General features: G+C 40.4%; 1 protein-coding gene across 1 annotated transcript in view; it reads right to left on the reverse strand.

Annotated features, from left to right (window-relative positions):
* The window catches only part of LOC104913050 (uncharacterized), a 129,661-nt gene extending 116,550 nt beyond the window's left edge, over window positions 1-13,111 (reverse strand). Inside the window, exons 1-2 of the mRNA XM_085235263.1 lie at window positions 12,881-13,111; window positions 10,486-10,625 (exon numbers count right to left, since the gene is read on the reverse strand). The gene's annotated coding sequence lies outside the window, so the exon portion shown is untranslated. The remainder of the gene's footprint in view (window positions 1-10,485; window positions 10,626-12,880) is intronic.
* Between the last annotated feature and the right edge of the window lie 1,895 nt (window positions 13,112-15,006).

The raw sequence follows: 15,006 nt of genomic DNA on the forward strand, positions 1-15,006 counted from the left end.
ATGGAAATTCTGTATTTTACAGTAGTACTGTAGCAATTTTTTTTAACAGCAGCTGAAACTCATTTCCACACTTCTGACTTAACAAAAGAAAACACAGCCAGGGCTCCCAAGTACAATTAAATTGGTATTCATTGTTCAGCAATAAAGCATTCTAAAGCAAAATTTCTTGCAGGGGCTCTCTACTCTTTTGTTTCAGCTTGCAGAAGGCCAGGACAGTTGGAAGATAAGCAAACATCCCTCCAGAAATAGGAAATAAGCATGCATTTCTGCTGAAGATTGGAGAAGCAGCAGCATAGCAATGCAAATACTGAAGCGTTTACAAATATTTCAGAGGGATGCTCTGAATTTTGGGAGATGTATAAACTCCTTTGCTTTCAAGGATCTAACCCAAAGCCCACTGAAATACATGCCAAGAATTGTAGTTTCACATGTATGGAGTCTGAGAATATCCCATATGAGCTATTATCACCTGCATCACCCAAACTATAGGACCACGAGCCTTTAATGACTGTTAGAATTCTGTATCATACATGGAAAAGCTGAATTTACAGAGGTCTCTGCGAGCCAGGAGCACACCACCTTCTAGCTTCTAATATCACTTTGCTTACACCTGCAAATCACTGAAATAAAATCCAACAGAATCATTGCAGGAAACAAATCCCCAGCAGTATCAGAGTACACATAGAAACACAGCTGAAAGGGAGTTGATTTGTTTTCAAAATCACTCTTAACCCAAGTAGGGTTTAAAAAAGTGCATTTCCATGAGCAGAAACCTGCCATACAGATGGCTCTGTATTGCAGCAGTTTCTTGACCTCTAACACTGAAATTTTGGAATGCCAGTGACAGTGCCACTAAATGCCATGTGTGCAGCACTGTTATCTGCACGGCACCAAGTTTGCTCGCATTAGCGAAGCAGAAGTTCGAATCATTTATGTAAACATATGATGTAGCACTTGATGGCATATTAGTGAAGCATCGATTGCTGTTTGAGACTTGTGTTTATGCATTTTGTGCATAACTTGTAGCAAAGACCAAAGGACAGTGATGTCAATATACATACATATAAACAAGAGTTATTTTGCAGTGGTTCCATCTCCACAATTATTTTCTGTAGTTTCATGGAAATAAAAGCAGTGAACTAGTTAAATTATCTTCTAATGACCAGCAAAAACAGTCCCGATTTTAAATCAGGATTTAAATGCTTGCTTCACAACACAAGCATCAGCCAAACAGCCTTTCCCAAATCTTTTGTATTGTCAAAGTATTTTGGCTCAATATGAATGCACAACAAGTGGCTCTTGAGACACAGGCAAAGGCATCTGTTATGCAGCATGTTGCATCCAAAAGCCACCTGTGTGTTCGTAGATAATGTGAGGCATTCACATGTCAGAATGAATCCTTTGTGGGTTTTTTCTGAAGTTATATCTAAATAAATTTCTCCTGCCAAGTACATTTGATGGGATTTCCAACCAAACGATAACATGATTTTTCTGAGCCCCTATTAACTCAGCTGCCTTGATGTGTGTTTTTCATATGGCTATCTGCTTTGATTTGCATCACTGTTACTTTTTGCCTCTGGCTTCATCCAAGCTTTCTTATTACGCTGACTCCCTCACTGTGAAACAGTCTTTACTCTCCAGTCCTCTCAGGCTCACCCTTCAAACTGGACCAGAATTCAGGGGGAGGGTAATTCAATGCTGATGCTGCTTTCCATGTTGGCTTTTCAGCATGGCTTAGAAGCCAAAAATACAACTAAAGAAGCCAATTCTTTCACATGGCAGCTGAAATTACGGTCACCTTTCACCAGATTTATTAACAGTATTAGAAGAGTTAAGAGAATAAGACCTTCAAAAATCTGGCTGTCAGAGCAGAATTCAGTAGCTCCTCTTAGGTCTCTAACAAGATAACAGCAATACTGGTAAAATCACCCAAGACTTCGGGCAGGGAGCAGGAATTGCAAAGTAGTGCTGAGGGCAATGCAGCCTGTTTGCTCAATGAAAATGTTTCAAGTTCTCAAAACATTTATATCCACAGACACAGCAAGGCAGGTTGTTTTGGTATGCAAATATACTTATGAATTAAGCACATATGAATAAAGCCTTGTATTCTGTCAGTGCAATTACCTACTGTCCTCACAATTAGAGGGGTCCTGGCCAATTAAGCAGGCAAAGCAGTGCCCTGACAGATGCCCCATTTCCTTCTGTGATGGAGTTAATACACTAATGAAAGCCTACCTGAGCTCTGAGGCTTTATTCCATCTAAACTAGTAAATATATTCCCAGGAAACGTTTCTGGTTCAAGAGCAGTACATTTTTTTTCCCACCACAAAATTCCTAACAGGTTGTCCTGCTGAAGAAAACATGGATAACAATGCTATCAGAGACAAGGATGCAAGCAAGAACAGAGAAACCCTGGTCTACCTTAGAGTATAAGCTCTGCATCCATTATAACAAGGACTTCAGGGCTTGCATTCAATAAAAATACCACACTGATTTAATGAACTGTGAGACATATTCTGGGTGCAGATGTTGGACTACAAACACGAAAGGCTGAAATCCTGTTTCCTTGCTAACAAGGTACAGCCTTGTGTCAAAGCTCATCCATACTGCCAGCCAGCATGCCCCAGTTCATTGTAAAGGGCAATTTCCAACCAGTGCCATTTGGGTTCTGTGCTGACACTATTAAAAATGATGCCAACGGCAATAACGCTTTTCATACAGTGGACACCTGTATGCTTGGAATGGGATAGAGAACATCAGCTCATTTCATTTTGGCTTCCAAACGGCTGCAGGTGGCAAAGCTATTTGCTTTTTAAAAGCAAAGAATGGGCTCCAAGCAAAAAGGAAAAGGTTCTGTTACCTCACAGCCCTCTTCTGCCCCTTCATATATGCTCATCTAGAATTTAGTAAGACCCAGATGTAAAGTGAAATATACTCCCCAGAAAAAAAAATATCTGGAGTGACTTTATACAATTTTGTAAAAATTCCCAAGCCACAGAAATCAAGGACACTGCATTGTGTGGCATGTCTACCGTTTGTCACAGCACAGTCACCGAAGGCACGGCACTAAATTGAGCAAAGTCACTTCTATAAAAGCAGGAATGCTCCATAGTGAAACCAAATGCTAAAAGCAAGGCCAGAATTCGAGTTCTGGTTTACATTCAGATGCAAGTCCACAAAGATCACTTAAAAACTATGCTGTAAAGAATTTGTTCCATTATCAGGTTGTCTTATGTTTCTTTAAAATAAAATACAGGTGAATCCTCTGTAAAAGGGGTGGAAGGGAAAGAACATAGCTGGACTCAGACAGGCAACTAAGCATGCTTTGGGGGTTTCAAGGATTGTAGGCAGATCTGCAGCACAGCTGGGAGCCTGTGGTTCATTCTAAGAATGCAAAGAGCAGATAATCAGGCCTCAGAGAGAGGGAGGGGGAAAACATTTCTCGATCCGCAGGGAACTGGGTTTGCTGCAACTCAGAAACTCATTGATTGAACACAAACCAAGCTTGGAGGCAGGAGCCCACCTTGTTGGATACTGTGGACAAAGAAGCCATCCAATTTTCCCTGCATTTTTTAAAAGGAGACAAGCTGCTTTTAACTACATATGAATTTGAAAAAACAGTAATTTGTGAAGAACTTCCAGATCATCAGAAAATAAATACTATTTCCAAGGGAGGAAAAAAGCAAAGGAAATTGAATGGTAGGAATAAAGAAAGTACCCAACATCACTGTACAGTTATTTTCTATGAATGGTTTTGTACAATATTCCAAATAGGGTTTGTGAAAATCAGGATGCTTTCCTGAGTCCAGGTCATTTCCCTATGCACAACTTTACCCAACAGCTTTGCAACCACAACCAAATTTTTAGTTTATGATGCACAGAGCAGATTGAGACAAGCAGACTGAATGTAATAGAAATTCATTTTTGTCAATAAAGGAAGTAACCACGAACTGCAGGAATTCCACTAGGACAAACAAAGCTCTATCTACCAACACTGACATCAAGTTTCCAAAGAACCTGATGGTCAAAGACTGTTTACTCCCCACTGTATTTGCAGACAGCTGCACATGGAAGCAAACAATCAGGGAGAAAAGTGTCTGCAGTAAGACCTGGGAAAGCAGAAGAAAGCAAAAAGGAGACAAAGCAAACCCAATATGCTCCATCTTAGCGATCATGGGCAAAGCTGTGGCTATAAAGGAAGACTCAAGAATGTAAATGGACATCAGCAGACGCAGAAGTGAAGAATATGATGAAGGAATCACCTTGGTATTGACACGCAGGTAAGATGTAGGTGTCCACTTCTAACAGAGCACTGAAGCAGGATGCAAAGTCACCAACCAGCCCTAAACCGAGAACTTTATGCTGTACCCTCACAAAGCCCAGGACAAAACCTCACCTCTCTAATGGGATTCTGAAGCACAGATGCTTCTCTGCACAGAGGTAACGCAGCAGCACTGACCTACAGTCAGATTCTCCAGTTCTGAGTTCTTCCTCCTTGATTTGCACAGGCCAGACAAAATGGTCTTTTTTTTTTTTTTAAGCTGCATATCTTTAAAATATCCTTATTTTTAAATAGGAGGCATTTTTAGCTTCATCTCTGTCATTTAATGAAGCCATGTTTTCCTAGAAATATACCCCAATCAATAGAAAAATAAATCATCACTACAGAAGCTGATATGAAATATGAAAAAAATGCATTATTTTTATTCCTATTATTATTTAATCTTACTTAGGTTTTAAAAATGACTTTTCTCCTGCCTTACACAATGCACAACTGTACTGTTGATCTTGTTATACCTAAATCAGCAGCATCCTCAAGCAGGTGCTACATTTAGGAGACAACATACTGTAAGCAATTAGAGAATTTTATGTAAATACATAATTTTGTCTGAGAAAAAGAAAGTTCTTTGGTGTGATTAAGCATCATTTAAAAATTTCATGTTAAAAAAGGTAAACAAACTGTTTGATGCAAGATTTGAAGATGTTCCCTGCAGGACAAGCCCAAGGAACACACTGTGTGTCTCTGTACGGCTAGTGGATGTGTAGGTCTGAGAATGCTGTAGGGTTTTGCAGTCTTCATTCCCAAGACACTCTGATTTTGAGGAGCTCATGAACTAGATCATGGTTGCTTGCCCACTAGTGATCCTGAACAAGTGTACATCTGTAGCACACACACACTCCTGGAATAGTTCCACTGGCTCAAGATAAAGGCTGTGATAGGAGGCGTGAGCAAACAGGGAGAGCAAAAGCAAATGGGGACAGCTTTGGCTGAAAGTTCACTGATGCTAAAACTGAGCTCAAGTACAGAGATATTTTTCCAGGTAGATTTTTCCCTAGAGTTTTGCCATTTAAGTGATTTAAAAGCTCTCAATTTCAAAATATCTCAAGGGGTGCAGAACCATAGCCCCTAAGGAAGCTGCATGCCTACCCACGGATTTCAATGTCCACACATCTTGGTTTACAGACAGTGTAAAAATCAGCAGGAAACTTTTGAACTTTAGAAGACTTTTGCACTCAGCAGCACACCTATGAGGGTGCGTGGAATTATCCTCACTTTACTACTGGACAAAAGACTGCAAAAGGCAAAAAAGGATCTTTCTCTCTTCCTAACTGAGGGAATCCACTGCTTCCAGAGAAAGGAAGACATCCATACTGATCAATCTCTACTGTCAAATAAACACAATTAAACAGGAAGCACTATGAAATAGAAGTGGTCATTTCTATTTCTAGGTATAGTAGCTTCACAAGCTTCACAGAAACTTGCCACTTAAATCAGACCCTGGAAGCTCCAAACAGGTGAAATCTCTCACCAAGAATCCTACACCAAATGAGTGGGAATGGCAGAATTTCATTTTTTTTTTCATCCCAGTATTTACTGGCATTACCTATTAAACCTTCCATCAGGGAAGATGTTTCCTTCTCTCTAAAGAAGTGTGTTATCCTCATGATTGTTACAGCTAGCATTAGCAATCACATCATAACTGTAGTAACTGTGACCGTAACCAAAGCAGCAGATTTGCATTAGAAGAGCCCCCCCAACCAATACAACCAGCTCAATCGAGGAGATAATTCTCCAAATCAGCTTTATTTATCTTCAGGGCATGTGAAATACCAATGTTTCCCTCTCTTTACCTGTCTTACAGATATGCTTGCCTCTCTGAAAGGACTGAGAGAAGTTGAACTCCAAGAAATGAAGCTTCCCCAGTGGGAAAGCGTGAGATATGGTATTAGATTAATTTTAGATGACATTTCAAGATTCTAGATACTTTATGGGGTTTCTTTCCTGTTGTTTTTCCTTTTTTTGTTAGGGTTTTTTTTTTTTGTTGTTGATTCTGTCAGGCAGAGTGAATTAGTTGGGATTGTTGTATCCTACTGCAGCTGAAGTATCTTTGGTACCTGACCTCATTCATTTGACCTTAGCTTGGGTGTCTTTACTATACCACGCTTTGCAATTCAAATATGCCCTGACTTGATTACACAGAAGCTGTTCTGCAAAAATATTCACTGACCTCACTAACAACAGGAACTGCTCTTCTTTGCTAAGGGCACAAAAATAAAGTCACGAGTATTTCTTCAGACACTTTGCAAGGAAATACAAGCAAATCTTTAGCAATTTAGAAGCAGACCAGTGTACTTTTAAGAGTCTCAGACACTCATGCCTTCTTTCTACAACCACTGCATCGAGCTCCAGCTGTGCTTTGAAGAGCATTTAGCAACGTCATGTAATCTGACATGGCCAACCCCATATTTATACCTGCCATGCAAACAAGCACTACAAAGTACGTCATGTGCAGATTTATCAAAAACTAGGAGACAAATCTGAAGAACTGCAAACTCTGAACCTTGGTGGAAGAGCTACTCTCTCCTTTCACTTCAGAGCCGTGATTTTGCCTCGCCTTCAGAGATTACTGTGTAGCACATGATTAATAGCATACAGCAAATTAATATTTAAGAATTCAGCACCGAGAGGTAATTACTCAGCTAGCACAGGCTCACATTATTGATGCTTGGCTCCTTAAGAGATTTTTTTGGAGTGCCTATAAACTAAATTAAGACATTTAAAACATTATAGTATTACACATCATTACTTTTCCTGATCTGCATATTTTAGCAATTGTTTATGTTATGTAGCATGAAGAACTGTTTCTTCCAAGTTATTTCTAAGAAAAGCTTGGACTCAATTATGTACCTGCAGCTTCCGATAAGAAAGAAGTATCCTCAGTATCCTCAATGTTGCAGCAAAGGGTTGCAGGCAAATGTAAAAGAGTACTTCCTTCACAGCTTCTAAAAATGTACAATGAAATGTATCTCTCCAAAGTTTCAGTTTTTCTGTGACCACAGTGCCCATTTCACCTCACTTTCACTCTTTAAAAAAACATCAGAAAAAAAAAAATCTATGGGGTTTTATATGCCAAGCTACATCACACATCCCAGAATCAGGGCACTGCTAGCCTCAGTGTTAGTCAGACTGATTTGACAAATTGCACCAGCTGAGGGGGACCAGACTTAACCTTACTAGGACACAAATGCAAGGAGCTGTTACCTGCCATGAAACTGCACAAAACTGTACTCCTCACCTCAGTAACATAGCCAATCATAAGACCATAGACCTGTTTTCTATTCCATTTTTAGAGACTCTCTCTAAAAGGATAGAGTCTCATTAAACTTGTAGCTACAGAACATTCAATAGCCAGTGTCCAACATAAAGAAGGAGAGCTATGGTTAAATATCATTGCTTCCCTGGCAGAAAGAAGAAGTTTATAACGATGAAACATCTTTGTAGAAAAACTTTAAGAACTATGCCTAGATTTTGTTTCCTCTCTCTTCCCCTCCCTCCCAAAGATCTAAAGAGCATCACAAATTCCAAGTCCTTCTAATCCAAGGAGTTTTGTCCTGGCTTTCTTCATCTGAAACTTCTAGAACAGTTTTAGAATGTTTCCTTATTAGGCAAACTGAAAAAAAGCCAACCCAGGAGAGACACTGCAGAGAAATTCTATGGAAGTCATAGTCATAGTTCAGAAGTCATGTAACCCAATCTTCTGCTCTGAGCAGGGTAGGGTCTGCAGCTGTAAAGTGATGCAAAGGGCCTTGCCCAATCAAATATTCAAGATGTCCAAGATAGAAATTCCACAGACTCTTTTGGCCACTGCTCTAATGCTTAACCATGTGCTTCACACACGTGAAGAGTTTTTTCCTCATATTCACTTGGTTTTGTTTTTTGTTAAAACTTGCAATTGCTGCATCTAGACTTTTTGCTGAGCCCTTCCGCAAAGACTCTAGCCCTGACTTGTTTATAATTAGCCCTTATGTATCATAAGGCTGTAGTAAGAGTTCCCTCAGTCTTGCCTTCTCAAGGCCAAACAAACCCAGTTGTGCCACTTACCTATTTTATGCTCCAGCTCTTTCTTTATTACATGTTACTCAGAATGGATTTGGCCCCCCAGTTAATAAACTTTTTTTGGGGGGGGACATACATTACTTGCATGCATGGCTGCTTGCCTGTAATGCAAGAGATGTACCTGAAGTTTAAAAACAGAATGTTAAGTGGCTCTGAATATACCAAGAACCAAAGAAAAGAAATAAACTCTCCTATGTATTTGATACAGTTTTTCTATGAAGAACTGGCAATATACAGCAGATCAATATAAATTTTTGCAAGAGGCCACTGACAATTAGAACTGTATTTAGAATTCTCCACACAGACCATTGTATGCTGAATCAAAACTACACAGACTCTGGTCATAGTTGAATGAGAGAATTAGGATCCTGAGGGCCTTATTTGAAGTGGTCTTGGGTTACAGCCAGGTAGAGTAGGAATCACATTTGGATTGATGCCACAGGACAAAAGAATGGCACAAAAATAATTACACCGACAATATTTTGCTGTATTAAGCAACAAAGGCATGATTTTTGAGTGTATAATGTCTATTCACTTGTAACTGGTCCAAATGGGATCTCATTCTTCACAAAAAGGGCTTGGAGAAGGGCTTGACAAATTGTCATCTTTGTGCTGTACCTACATATGTTCCACAGCATACAGGGGTATAATCATAAATTAATGTGTTTTATAACTCAAGCAAAACTCATCTAGTTCTGTGGTGTAGAACTGAACGGCTGCACTTGGCAGGCATCTCTGAGCATTTAAGACCTCTCTTTACAGGCAAAATAACAAGACTCATCAACTCCATATTGTGTTCTTCACTAAAAAACAAAACAACAAAAAAAAAAAAAAAAAAAACACCTGAAATTGGAAATAACATCTGTGAAGTAGCCTTCCACTAAACAAAGAGCTTTAATTGATCTTGTTAAATTTTATCTGAATAAATGTACCACCAGTAATTCAATTGGGCTCTCTTCATCTGCTACCAGTCCCCACTCAGCCTACCAGCTTGACAAGTATTGGTTTATTCTGTGCCCCGGGGTTTAACTAAGAAAGTGGCTGTGTTGTCGTGATAGCTTCATAATTGTGTGCGACCACCAGGAGGAAAACTAGTAATATTACAAGAGACACCTACGCTTGACACTGTTGCCCAAACGAAAAGGCGAAGATGTGTACATAGATTTGTGCTAGAAGGCTGGATGAGACAAAAGGCAGTTCACTGGGGAGAGGTGGAGGAGCTGTAGGACAGTCTGGTGTATAACAGAGCCATCTACTGGAAAGCTGCTGCTGTGAACTCTACCTCATTCACCTGCCCTCAGCCTCCTCAGATTAACCCAACTTTTACACCTGGCTCTTATTTGCTGCTCTTTCTTGTGCAGCAAGGTACAGGCGAACAGTAAATCTCGGTTTCTAATGGCCACAAATCTAGAATAGGAAACTATTCCTATGTAAACCCAGCTTAAGAACAGGGATTAAGTTGCACATCTTTTGCAAACTGGTAGTTTGCTCCGGTAGAGATCCTCACTCCAGTTTTGTTGGAGAAAAGGAAGTCAAAGCAGAAGAAATGTGCTGTTTTGCAAGACTCCTCCTTTGTTTCTACAGCAGAACGGAAAAGTTTATTTTGCTTTTACAGTGCACTGTTTTATGATGGTCGGATTCAACGGTGCTGAGAAACATTCTTCCTTTTTTCTTTTAAGAAACATTGAGTAATCTCAACTCCTATTTAAGTGAGGGGTTTTTTTTGTTATTCTTCCTTTTTCTCCTGCTTTTTCCTCTGAACTTTCAAATAGAAAAAGAGGAAATCTGTCTACTTAACAAAACACTTGAATGTGTAGACATTATACTTTTTTTTCCCCAGTAACTATTACATTTCTTGAAGTACATTTAAATTAAGTCTTAAGAGCTGTGATCAGCCACCATTTTAAAAGACAGACAGACCTGCATTTGCATCTCTTAGTCAAGGTGCTTAGGAAGTGAAATATCACTCCTAAAATGAAGCCGATTACCTTTCATGCCCTGCTGCCAGATGGCTTGTATTGACAGTAATTGAACAAATACTCTCTAATCTGCTTTGATAGTATTTTTAACTTCATATTTGAGCTTACCATTGACACTGATACTTCCGTGCAAGAAGCTTTCATCCCAGGGAGCTGGAAAGGCCAAGTGATGCTGCAGTGAGTCAGTACGAGCAGGCCACTTGTAACACTGCAGACAACTTCTTCAGATAACCAAGGAAATAACAAACCTGTAATTTAAACACAAAATCATTTCCATACAGATAACGAAATTTCAATTAAATATAATTTTAGTACACGTTGTGTGTGATATACACACAGAATAATGATAACTTTTATATCTAATACTAAATGCTAATATTTAAAAAAATTTTTTACAATAGTGAGTGGACCAAACTCCTTTTTTCTGCTTTAGAGATAAGCTGCCTCTGTCTTTAAAAAAAAAAAAAAAGAGCATATGTGATCATCTACCTAAGGAGGGAACTCTCAGGCTGCACAGCCCTGCTGTCAGATGTGGACGTATGTCTTCACTTCTGAGCATCCATAAGAATACAGCAGTCAAAGGGGCTGAAAGCAAGGACAACTAGAAATTGCAGGATTGAAGAAAGGCTTTATGCTATGATGGGAGCTTGTGATTTGAGCAGTGGTAGGTGTGTTCTCATAGCATTTTGAAAAGGGGATTTTGCACTGCTGCGTAGAGCTGTCAAATTTAAGTAAATATCAACTATAGATTACTGTCTTTCTGACCCTCCAATGAAGCAATGTGTCTCTACTGTATTTTTTTTCCTTCCTAAGCTTGCTCAACCGCACAGATTCAAAGTTTTACAAGAAAAGGATCTTGGCCTCCTTACTTCGAATTTCTTGTACGTATGTATATGAAGCATACATGCACATATAAAAAGATGTAGTTAAGTTGTCAAACTGTCTGAAAGAAAAAGTTTCTTTTTACCAAATCGCTTCATCTTCCAAAAAACATTCTTACTTTCACTTCATGGGAGAATTTTTCTTAGAACTATTTAACAACCATTAAAAAAAAAGGTTGTGGGTTTTTTTTTTTTTTTTCCTCTCCTCTCTTAGATCCTGAAATCATGATGAGCTTGTAATTAACCACAGTTTGTAGGGGATTTGTGAAACTATTATGCTGCACTATAAGGACACACACTTTATCAAGGCTTGAGCATGGTCTAATTAATAGAGATAGCATGCAGCCCATTAATTATCTCAACATGGTAATCAAACATCTAGCAATACTGCTTAACTAACCCCAGTGTACCCAAGGGCAATGCATTCAGTGAGAATGTGATATGTCATATTGCTGTATGGAACACAGCAGTGTTACCTTTGGAGTGCTGTGCTCAGGGGTTAATCTGACAGAAAACTGTACAGAAAATAATGTAATTCTCATGTGCCCACGAAAAATAGTGAAATGGCCTTAATGGAAAGGACCACCACCTTCATTAAATCACAGTAGAGATCTTTGTCCCTGTTCTGTGTTCCCCACGTCTTTTATACTGACGCAGATTGATTACATCAAGTGCTGACAAGTTTCCCCAAATGCAAATCCTGTTATTTATTTGGGTTATTCACAGGTCTTATGATCAGTTCCACCGGACTGTAGAAAGAACCTAAATTCTTAAGTTAGATCAGAGCTACCTTAAGTAAGGGCTTCTCCAAAAGTAACGCCTGCTATATTATGTTGATCTGTGACACCAGAGGCAACTGATGGTGCTACAGCAGTAAAGGTTGAACCTTTCTGCCAATATTCCATTCCAGTTTGTTGCTGGGGCATAGATGGCAGCACAGGGGGCAGGGGACAAAATGGCGCCTATGAAAAAGAGGGGGTGAATTTATTCCCTCTGTGAGAATAAACAGTGGCTGTTAGAATCCTTGCAGAAATGACAGAAAAACCCCACTCCACGCTGATGTTTTAATGAAGAGTTTGTGGTAAAGCTCCTTGAGTCCACTCTGCTCTCATGGCAGATCGCTGCTCCAGTAGTTCTACATTTGGGTGAATCATAACTTTAAAGAAAAACCATCACGTTTCTATATCTTAAAAACGTTTAGTCTCAAATGGAGGTCAGTAGGAAAAACAAAAATACTCTGCTAACTAAAATTAATCCCAAAGCAAGTTCCTCTGCTCTGATTCAATGTACTTATGTTACTAAGTAAATCAACCAGCAGTAAAGCACTGTTCTGACATGAAATTGCCATGCTGGAACTCTCAGCACCGCAGGCTGCTATCTCGTTCATTGATGGAATTTTTAGACCAGAAGGGAATGCTACATTTCTCCATTTGACCTCCAGCGTTATCCAGGTCAAAATACATCACTCAGTAACTCCTGCATTCTGACCTTCATCCGTGGTAGGAGTTAGAACAGATTTTTAGGACAAAAATAACGTGAAATAAAGAAAACTCTTTAACATCCCTCAGCGAATTCACCCCACGCTGAGTCACTGCGTGATATTTTAGCACCCAAAGCCTGACCTAAACTGCTGGCTCCCGTTGTCCGCCCCCAACTCTCCTCCTCCTTTCAGCTGCTAATTGCTGCGGTTTGGCTTCAAGTCAACGCAAGTCAATTCTTTGTTCCCGAGACCTATGAGGCCGTATCTTCAATTAGAGAGGCTACACTTAAAGCAAAGCAAGCTGCATTGAATGCTGGCCACCTGCTTCCTCACACGGGCTGCGAGCAGAGCACGTGCAAACCTCTTCCTTCTGCCGGACGGACTGCTGGGTTACTTTGAGCCGAGCGGATCAGATCGCTGTGCGGCGATGGGGGAGGGAACTTCCAGCGACAGCCAAAGCAGAAAATGAAATTAACGAGCTCCGAGCACCCCCTCACCTCTAGGGCTCATATCGCTGCTTCTTACACTTCTTCCCATCGTTTTTCACTGCCAAGCAGGGCTTTTTCTTCTCTTAAATTCTCTCCCCCTCGAGGCACTGCGCTGAGTGACCACAGTTGCTCTGAGGTGGGGTTGCAGACCCAGCTTGTGCTGATTGCAGCCGCTGGAGCTCTGCAGAACCTTCCAGAACCTTCTGGAACCACAGCTGCCCCACGCAGGTGCACAAAGGTGCAGATTGCAGCAGGGGCTGCCGCTGTCTGATTGGTCCACCTCTATTACACAGCACTTACTTGGGAAGCCTAAAGTTGGGCCTTAGTTACGAATTTAGGCTTTGTTGTGCAGAAGGAATAAGGATGAGGTGTCTGTGCAAAAGAAGCTGATATTTAGGAAGCATAAAAGAAAGATAGGGGGTCCCTGCAAAACAAGATAAAGCTGAGAAGAAGCATTTTGGTCACAAGGATCTGATTAAACAAACTTACGTTGCAGATACACGACAGAAGATGCTAGCTTAGCACCTGCATGTAAATCTTGTTTAGTGGACGTAACAAAGAGGGATAGATTTTACAGGATGCAAAGATAGTTCCAGTTGGGCAAAACAACAAGCTCTGAATCCAGATTACAAAGTGTGTATAAAGACAGGAAACAACGGAGTTATCTGTGGGGGTGGAGGGTGTGAGCTGCGGGCTGCGGGAGGTGAACTGAGGAGAATGTGAGCCTATGTCAGCCTATGGGGTAAGGGCTCAGCAGCATTGGGGTGCAGGGATAAAAGAGGGGCTGTGTCCCTTAGCACTTGGAGATGGCCCACAGGGGTATCCCTCACTGGATTCTCCCTTTATTTGAATAAATAAAGGTGAAGACTTTGCTCTCTTTTTAGGATAAGGATGATTGGGCGAGCTTATTGTAGCAAAATTTTCCTAACAGTGGGATGGTCTCCATCCGCCTCATGACCCTGACCTGCTACTGAAATTGGACTTCTGTGCCATTTACACCCACTGCACTTTGCTGGGTTGTCTGTATGGAGACCCCAGAGGAACTGGTGCTGATTCCTGGCTTAGAGCTGCCTTCCACATGCCATCAGTGAGACACTTTGGGAGCCGTTTAATATGTGCAACGCCGATTTTGTATAGCGATAATTGTTTTAATCAGAATGTTGTGCAGTATGAAGTCAAACACATTACAGAAGTCTAAATATATTATGTCAACACAACTACTTTAAATTAAGCAGAGCTAGGCCCAACTCAAGAGCTGTTCATTAGGAAGTAGTGTTGATTTAGGAGGCAACTATCTTGTCCCAGAAGAACTGTTATCCTAATAATTTTTCCTAGGATGGAGCTGCTGGGAGGGAAAGAGGAGCACTACAGTGCCCCTCTATTCACTGCATGATGTAGGGTACGTACAGCAAAAGATATAGCAGCATTTAATGCATGTCTTAGTGACATTTAGTCCTGGTGATGCTATCATCACTGTTATCTTTTCAGTAGCATAGGTACTGCAGATCTTCCTGTTGTCTGCAGTAATTAAATATCAAGATGCCTATCCTAAGTGTGACCGTGTTATTGTGAGAGGGCGAAAACCTTGAAAGCTGTCCAGGGGTTAATTTTGTAGATGTATTGCTTTTTTAAAAATGGTTCATAGAACCATTTCGTGTAGACAGTAATGGACTCATTTTTCAAAGGTGCTGATCAATGAAGGTAGCATATGAGCAGGAGACTACGCAAGCTTAAAAGAAAGGATGACCAAGATGCTCTCTGTGCTGTTCTGTTCCCCTGA

Source organism: Meleagris gallopavo, chromosome 13, assembly GCF_905368555.1.
Source record: "Meleagris gallopavo chromosome 13, MGAL_WU_HG_1.1, whole genome shotgun sequence".
Classification (NCBI taxonomy): domain Eukaryota; kingdom Metazoa; phylum Chordata; class Aves; order Galliformes; family Phasianidae; genus Meleagris; species Meleagris gallopavo.